The 9599-nt window shown below is 42.2% G+C and overlaps 1 long non-coding RNA gene across 1 annotated transcript; it reads right to left on the minus strand.

Moving 5' to 3' along the window:
- Positions 1 to 201: 201 nt before the first annotated feature.
- Positions 202 to 8619, minus strand: LOC147754407 (uncharacterized). The gene is made up of 3 exons (XR_015316409.1): positions 8461 to 8619; positions 7958 to 8236; positions 202 to 2705 (listed from the first exon to the last, which is right to left on the minus strand). It is a non-coding gene; the product is annotated as an uncharacterized LOC147754407 (long non-coding RNA).
- Between the last annotated feature and the right edge of the window lie 980 nt (positions 8620 to 9599).

Below are 9599 nucleotides of genomic sequence, written 5' to 3' on the forward strand. Positions count from 1 at the left end.
ATATATCACACTTAACATAGAAGACAACTGAGAGTCTGATAAACATATCAATGTAATTATGAAATCTGCATTATGTATGAAGCACCGTTTCTGCCCGCCTGAACCTTTTATAATTACCGAAAAACTTAAACTCGTAATCGCTAACCTTGCGTACGGCACTTTTCTACGTACCTTTTTTTTGAAAAACAAATTTATAGAAAGTGGAGTAAATTGCAGCATTTTTGTTTATTTAACTGTAAAAAAAAGAAGTGTTAGTGAAAGCTCCAATGTGGCGGACGAAGCGGGTGGATAGCATCTTTGTTTGGCGTGTACAGAAATGTGTGAGGACATAGGGGAACTCATGCTATATTTGCAAAATTGTCATATGACCTTTTAATTAGAATAGGATTCAACTACACTCTACATCAACAAACGCTGTTTCGTCTAGCGGCACACCGTATCGCACGAGTTCTTTATGATTCATCGCGCACCGAGACAAAAATCCGCTTGAACCCATCCTAACGAAAAGTACACGACCTCCAGCTTCTACATGCATGTGTCAACATTCAGTAGTAGGAACGAATTCATTTATCAAAAAAGAGTTATAACAAAAGAAGTTCGTTGTCTACCTGGAATAGTTCAATTGTGACCTACTCAGAGTTCGGTGTAGGGTATATAGCAAAATTGGATGAAGCTGTGCTTCCGTAACATTAGCAACCTGTATATTTTGCCTTTGTCAGGCTTGTTGCCTGTTGGCCTTCGCCAGCTTAAGTTTTCCTCAAAATGCAAATCTGACCAAGAAGGACAACAACATCATCCTCGGCAAGAACAACAATCGCGTTACCACCAAGAACATTAATATCCGTATCTATAATAACAACAATGACCAACAGCAGCGAACCGTGGCACCAGCGACCACAAAGGCAGTTTTACCATCGGCCAAGTGACCAGCGTATAGGTTGGCATACCAGCAAGGAGGTGTTTTTCCTTCCTTGTCTTTTGCCCGCTGTACCTGAATGACGACAGGCGCCGTTTGTATCCGCCCAACGTGCTAGCCAGTTGGCGCCCCCCAGCCCACTGAATGGAAGCAAGAAGCACAAGTCTAGTCACGTTCCGGCGTTTAGCTACCGTACAACACCACTGGCCACAACGGTGCCGCTACGGTAAGAGCAGCCGCAGAAGGCAAAAGAAGAAATGGCGGCTGTAACTACTGGAGCACCAGCGTGCATTTTGTGTATAGGCTGTGCAGACGTAGGTTGGTGTGGAAAAAGGGTTGAGCAGGCCATGCTGGCTTACGCCAGACTAGTAGAAATGGGCGGACGGAAACTGCCAAATAGCCAGTTAGCCTTGAAAGAGCCGGACAACAACAACAATACGGGCTGAGTGGAGCCTGAAAGCTAAAAGCTTAAGGCTTCCATAAGAAATAGTGAACTGCGTTCGATCCGCCTCGTAGTGAGCGGCGTTGCGCGTCTGGAAATGGTGTTTACTACCCGTTGCAATGGGAACGCAATGGCGCTAGAGCAGACAGTAAAGGGGCCAGACGGTGGCAAGCGAGAAATACAGCAGGGGCCAGGCTTTTTCCTCACTCACGTAGAGTTTTTGTTTGTTTCGCGAACTGTTTACGGGGCCCTTTTTCTTTCGTTACCGTCTGGGCAGCAGCTCGCACACAGGCAGACAACAAATGGTCGGTAGGCAGTGATGCATGCTCTGCGCTCGAAAGTATATTCATGTTTTAATGTAATGACATATACAAATGCCTATGGAACATAACTTCTATGTCGAGAGAATGAATAGTATTGTTAGCGCTCATAAGATAAGTATGATAGTTGCTCACCTTAACTTGAATTGTAATAGTCGAGGGACTATGTGACTTCTGGTTGTCGTAGTAACATTATTAACAGTGACTGTACTATATGTACACTATAATTGAAATCGATTGGCCACGCTGCTTACTGAAGTAATGCAAAAGCAGTGCCAGGACAGATTGAGGTAAACTTCTGGGTTTTAGTCGGCGCAAGCCCCACGCCGCCATCCCGAATACCCAGATATGCAGCTAAACTGGTGTTCATTCGGGCATTTTGTTTTATGAAAGAAAAAAGGTTAAAAAAAGCTTAACTACCCCAACACTCGATGGGGCTGGAGCAAGTGTGATACACTATATACAATGCGTGGATAAACGTTGTTGAAAATGCGTTCACTGCATGCGTAAGCACAACTGTACGCACATGGGTCTTATAGATCTTACGAAATTGAAGGAGGTCGCTGGGTCTCGAGATGAGCGAATCGGATAGAAAGAACAACTAGAGATAAAATGATATAATAACTTTTATGAGAATGGATGAATCTATTCCGTTTTAGCAAAAACAACTGTTCAGTACATTAAGTGCGAGGAGGTAAAGAAAAAAATGCTGGTTAACTTATTCCGTCAATGTCGGCAACTTCAAATTACAAAAAAAAAAGCCTTGTTTTATTTACGCTACGACGTTCTGGTGATGGCTACACAACCTTCGTACAATAATAACATAATCCCTAAATATGTAAAGGCAAAGAGGTTCACATATATATAAGAGAGCTTTACATTAATAAGTTTTAATAATTAAAAAGAGGTTAGTTAGCATATAGCCAAAGCTACGTCACACAGTTAGCATGATAGATAAATTTAGCGACACCTAGTGAATTCGGGCGTAGGAATACCTCGTTTCGTATTGGCTCCTTCCAGCATTTCACTTGAAATGAAACACCAAAAACAAATAACCACAATTAGCGTTAAAACTATGTTACACTCCGCGGCTTATTATCATCAAGTCATGGGATCGCTCTTTCCGGTCAGAGGACCATGCTTCCCTACCTTTATGTTCTTCTATGTGAGCGTTGTTCTAATAGCAAGGTTCACTTACGCTTGTTTCCGTATCTCTACACAACATTATCGACCCATATCAACGTATAGCTGACCGATTAATTTCAGTCCTGCTGATGGGCTGCTCCGTTCTGCTGCAAAGATCAGAACGGGAGGTCCTTCGCACATCTGATACTTCACGATACGACACAGTTGAGACAACCGACGGTAAAAGAATAAAAGAAATATCATTGTACCTCTGACCGAAGGATACTTTTAAGACCCGAAAACACAACCACGTAGATCCTTGTGGGAAACCGTACACCGTCAGGGCACGTAAGACGCTAGTCTTCTCGCTCTCTCTCTTTCTCTCTTCATATATATATATATATATATATGTATATATCCTTCTCTATACCGAGTGGTCCCGCCCTTCTCAGGACCACAGTAGCTGCTTTAGTAGCACTAATCGCGACAGCAGTAGTTTTCCCTGCCCTTTTGCTCTTCTATTTAGCGAACTCCGCTTTTCTCCTGTCCACAAAAGCCCGATCCGACTCCGGGCTGCACTGAATACTTCCGCACGCTCTCCTGATGACCAGGAAAGACGCGTGAGAGATCAGAGAAAACCTACCCGTTATCTTTTGTCCGGAGCGGGGAAAAGTTGCTTCTTTTTTCCTGGAACAAGGAGGACAGCGCTGGCGAGGGACAATGTGCAATAAACAAATGAAAATGGACAGCGAAATAAGTGCAAGGATTACTTATATCTATTACCCTGCTAGAAAAGCAGGGCCCGAATGCAGACTAACTGCGATGGGTGAGTCCGCGAAAATTTCAGGATCTCCCAAGACGAGCGATTGAACGCTTAATCGATATAGAGAGGTGCTTGGCGTACTGTTGAATCTTAAAGTGGTATCATTAAAATTAGTCAACTTGTTCTAAATGTTCGTGCCAGCGCGCTTGATGACCAGCGTATGGCGGCAATAGAAGAAAGAGACCATAGATTTCTGTATTGGACACGATTTTCGACTTAAGTTAGGTTCACTGCTATTATTATCTTTTTATTAACAATCGGAAATATTGGATAATTTAATTAGACAAGCATAGCATATGAACTGCCATATTCATTTGTTAGTGTTCCACAGATATAATGAATGGAACGAATGAATGGAAGTGTATTTGCCTGCTAATCTTAGGGACACCTTGTGGTTCAGGTTCGAACCCGAACATAGACAGACTTCGTTTCGTGCCGGCAGCCAGCCGTCCGATGAAGTACCTAACAGCGACACCGGACGTAAAGCACATGGAATGAAGTCTAATGAATTCATAGCTTCGGTGAGAGGCGAACTGTTACATCAGCAAGCAATGAAGCTTCTCAACATGTCTGAAGGAATCAAGTAAATATATAAACATAAGTACAAAAATTCATGTTCATAAGGTCCTCTGACTTGAATATAAATTCAGAACCAAAAACAACCAAAGGGTATAAAGTATAGAGCAAGTGGAAAACTTATATGTAGAGGCTGGCTAATAACGATACTTCTGGCATTATAAATATATTCTCTTAATTGCTTGGGAATGACTTCGGTTCGAAAATGCTTATTGAAAAAACATCACTATATACTCCCGGCTTATTTAGGCTACCCTACTGGCCAATACTGGGCATACTTTATGGCCATTTCTCGCGTCTAAACTGTTTTGCTGTAAGGTATCGTTCGAGCTTTCTGTATGTTTCCCGCTCTTGTAGGCCGCATGATTCAACCGCTTCAACCTTAAATCAGTTCTATGCGAGGTCTGGAGGGTGCCCTATATAAAACCGGGAGTCGCTAACGGGAGTCTAAGCCCTCTTCGTTCCAACGGGTATAAGGATTTTCAGCGTCCAACCTTAAAGGATTGTGAAACGTCGAAGAGATGATCTAGGGCTGTCGATAATCTTGGATCATGACTGGGCCACGCTTAGCTTAACTAGTAAATTATTTAGACAAAGACTCATTTTAGGCTCACATCTTTTGTCGCGTTGGGTACTCGCCTCTGCAAAAGAGCTATTGCTACACTCGTCACCTGCGACCTAGCCGACGACCACTTGGCCGTTCGTAAATCATACACTCGCAAGGAAGCGAGGACCAAATCAAATATTCCTCTGCACAAGCAAAAGTGAGTACATAGAGATAATGGCTCCTGACAGCTGCTCCCGCCGCTGTTAAAATGTCTTGATAGCATCGCGTGCTTATTGATCTCAAGAAAGAGGCTTGATAGTTTAGACGGCGATACCCTATGGTGGTTACACAAAGATATTGGTTGCGATTTACCAGGATCAAGCTATCCCAAAGCGTCTCTCGCCGTTAGGAAATCGCCCGTCACCTTCCTGCTTAATCAATATACATATATTCGATCACAAATACAATGACACATGAAATGACGAAGAGTACCTGACCGATGGTACTTTAACCAGTTGAACATATTTTGACAATGACTCCTATATAGCTTGTCACTAAATCAGCCGTTTGTTTGTATTTGTACATTTATATATTGGTGCCGGTTTTTATCCTGCCGCTGTCTATTTTTTCTAGAACGAGCTCGGTAGGATTAGCTCAGAGATCCTTATATGGTTTCAGCCTTTCGTCATTTCGTTCGGAATCATTATCAACGATGGAATTTACCCAACGATCTCTGCCAGCGTCTGATATAAACCCGTTCTCTGGTTATAGGTGAGCAGCATTGCCGCAGTTAGTGATAGTGGCTGTCGCGGGCGACTTCCTACAAGAAATATTGCCGGCCGCGAGTAGCTTGGTCCACTTTTACGATATTATGACTATTTGTCTGCCTACCAAGGGACCTCTGCGAAGTTTCATGTCATAACAGGGGTCGCATCAAACTGGCCATGCTGACGGTGTAAGACGAAATTGCGGGGTAGTGGGTTATGGGGCAAGAAACAGAAGAGGACAACAAGAACAAAAAGGCTAGTGAACGGTGTGTGGTCTGTTGTGGACAACTCCGAAATGGGTGCGATATAAGACACCGTTGGCGTACTCAAGCAGCCGGCAAGGGTGCAAATGAGAAATCGACAAAGATTGGCACATTTTGTATGTGCTATATACTTTGTACACACTAGTCAAACTTAGTGCGACATAATCTATCTCTGTATCTGTATCATAAGAAAACTGCAGCTGCGTTATCTGTTGTTATACCCATTGTCGGGCACATGACCACGCCTTTTCCTATTAATGCTTGTAGCCCTTTCCGGCTACAAACATTTAAAGCACAATTGTCAGTAATCAAGTTACTGTATATTTTTCTAGCTGCATACTATATAACTCAGAACCTGTACGAAAAATACTAATTCTGATTTAATTTGGAAAAGACGCAATCCCGTCTATTTGTTAAGCTAGTTCAACCCGTTTCCAGTTGGTCCTTGACCTCAGTCCTAATTAGCCTTATTATACTGTACACACTTATGTTTAAACCTTGAAATAGCCGGAGGGCTAACCGAAAGTCAAGCCGATGAAGTAAACTAGACGACTTCAGTGGACGACGCTGCGCGCACTGAAGCCAATTGCAAAAGGCTTTTTACACTTCGTTAATAATACCATCGAGTTAATTACGCTACGGTTACGATGTAGCGCGAGCATTCAAAGTGCGTTTGTTCGTTAGCTAACGAGATACGAAAATGATGTGCTTTGAATTGCAATTCGTTATCTACAAAATCTGAATACCCATAGCGGGTCCAGTACACAAAGGTCAGTGTTTCTCCTGTAAAAGCTACCGTTGTTAATAGAGGCCTGTTTATTTCTCTAATAGATAATTAATAATTTTCTATGTGAAAACCAAGTTCGGCTGCTTCATAGACAACACCTCTACGACAATCGGCTAGTGAAAGTATATAAAAGGGAAAACGCCACCTTAGATGAATAAATAAGGGTAAACTCTTATGGGTAATTAGCTACTGTGGCATGCTGAATGCGGCTCTGCTGTAAAAACATAGTTCGGTAACTATAAGGGCGGTATTATAAAGGAAGACGTTCGATTTACGTGTCATAGTACTTTTCTCAGCCTGAAAAACCGCAGCACAATGTAACCGCTGCTGACAAGTCAGGTCGATAAAACGTATTGTTTGATCGCGATACTTAATAAACGATTTCCAGAATACAGAGAACATGTTTTGTAACAGTAGAAAGGAGTGTGTAATTCAACCACACCATAAAAGATGCAGGGGGAAGACTCAAATGATTTCGAATAATGAAGATAACCCCCCAAAATGGCCTTTCATCTAAGACTTACAAAATATCATTGAGAAGATGAAATGCTTTGCTAACTTGAAAAAAAGGATGGGAAAGTGGAGTTGCGTAATTACCTTTAATTTTAATACTCTTTGTCACCACGTTGCGTTCATCGGCATTATACTATAATTCTAATGCCATGAAACAGTTTAATAGTGATTCCATGTGTTTACTAGGAAGCCACTATGAAATGAGGCGCTCAGCATCTCATCTATCTGTATTTAACATTGGGAAAAATCTTCTTCTTCTTCTTTTTTTTGCCTAATACCGCCTACACCTGGTTCATTTTAGCGCGCGTAGAACCAACAATAGGTACATTTAAATTACACCGAATCAATACATATGCAAGGGTATTTACACGGAGACCTTTAAAACAAAGTTAATAATAAAATGTTGCTAATTAGTAGGAAAAAATATATTGACGATTTTTTAATGCCCAGCCATTGGACTACCGCACTCCAGATTCACTGCAGCTATATCAATTCAAAATGGTGCTTTTTTACTCGTTACGCTCGATTTGACGGCAATGACTGTTCGTCAACCCATCACCTATATTCGTTATTTTTAGCGCGATTATTCGTTTACCTCACCGATTCCAGATGTCTATCGGCTGCTTTTATCGGCCAATGATTAGCGGCAAAAAGATGTTTTGTTTTTGGCCGCAAATGCCAATTTACAGCCTTCGCGCATTTCGTTCGTGATAGCTAGGAAATGTTGGCTGATCTGTACGAGGCTCTCTTAGAGAGAACCTAAACTTGCCCAGATTGTCATAGTGAACATCCTAATGATAGACAGTACGGGAAAATCACATAACATACGCATTGTCGCCCTTATCTGGGCCAAGTACCAAAAATTAACCATTGATTACCTGGTTTCTACGCGAAATATATTGGTAGCGTGAAATATTGTATGTGATTGGGAGCGACGATTGTTCCCACACTCTTATAAGATTAATTTTGATTTTGTTCAGCACACGCTTAGAACATTCGTTTATAGCGATCCAGCCCATTTTTAACTTTACTACACTGTCAGAACGTCACTACAAGTGTCTATTTTTCTTTTTTGTCCATCGGCATTATATATGATGTATTTTCGCTCTCCGTTAACTCCGCTCTTTGCCTGTTCGGTACTGTGAAATACGAAAAACCTGCAAAAGTCATGCAACAGAATGACATCGTTATGGCCAAATGTCCAGGCTCGAATCAGATGTCCTAACAATACCATAGAGATAGAGACACTAGACAATTTGCGAGCAGCTTTCCACTTGATCATACGAAATTGAAGCGACAAGTTCTTAATACCTGTACTTCTTATCAATACTATAGACAGTACAATACTCAGTTAACATACTTAAAATATTTAAGTTATTACCACGGTAATGATGTGTTTGTTTCCCGTACGTAGCCTGTGCCGCATGTCGAAGTTCTAGCTAAAGAGAGCTCTTTCAGCTTCGTTGATGATGCACTTGACATTGGTAAACGCGTGTCACAGCCGTTGTCGATACGGCGTTTGGGGGACACGTGGCCGCTAATTTAGCTTCTAGAGGACAGCACCTGTCTGCGAACGATCGCCGTAAACTCAGGTCGGCAGCCAACTAACAAGCAAAATCGGTGTGCTAAGCATATCTATGATTAAAAGAAGCTCTTTTTTCAGTATTTACCGCGATTATGCTAAATCAATATCGCCCAAACTTGCAATTTCCCACAAGAAGCGTTAAAAGTGGCCAAGGCCGAGATAGACGTTATTCGGTCAATGTTTGTGTTCTTACGTGCGCGGTTTATCCGTTCAATGTATTGCTCTTATACGTGTCCTAAGTCCAACATAGAGACGTACTTGTTACGTACAGATTACTAAAATACTCTTCACCGATAGATCGACACAATATCTCTTCTCCGTCGATTACTCATTCATACAAAGAAATAGATCCAGATTTGTTGGTCATCCTTAATCGTCACATAACTCGTTTTAATCTTACTCCTCTTAAGCATAGTCCTTGCTGCCACATGCTGTGGCTATCAATGGCCTCTGCTGCCCTTCATGATTTCCTTATTTTTTTCCTTTGCTTAAGACTCTGGACTGTGGGTCTACGCAGGCCAAGTACAACCGATACGGACGTCATGTATTACTACGCTTGCTATCACTCTTGTACGACTCATTGTATGCTTGTTAGTTATTCTCCTAGTATCTGCCTTTGCTTCTTTTAGACTCTTCGTTCCTTCTTAGGTTGTGCTTTTTATGTTGTGGGGGCGTGGGGAAGGGAAGGGGTGGAGATACAGACGTTGTACATAGCTATAGATTCGTTTGAAGGGGCTCTGCACCCCTCTGCCTCAATCTACCCTACCCCTTTTTGCTAGTCGCTTGCTGTTCTTCTGTATATACCAGCTTCAAAGGTAAGCCCATAATCCCAAGCGTAGCGGCAGCCTAGAGACGCTGGGTGTCTTGGCCGTCGTCAGTGATCTCCTGTTTTTCGTTCCTCTATTGCTGTTCCGTAGTTGCTTTTCTGCGTTTAG

Source organism: Varroa destructor, unplaced genomic scaffold (assembly GCF_002443255.2).
Source record: "Varroa destructor unplaced genomic scaffold, Vdes_3.0 BEIS01000007.1, whole genome shotgun sequence".
Classification (NCBI taxonomy): domain Eukaryota; kingdom Metazoa; phylum Arthropoda; class Arachnida; order Mesostigmata; family Varroidae; genus Varroa; species Varroa destructor.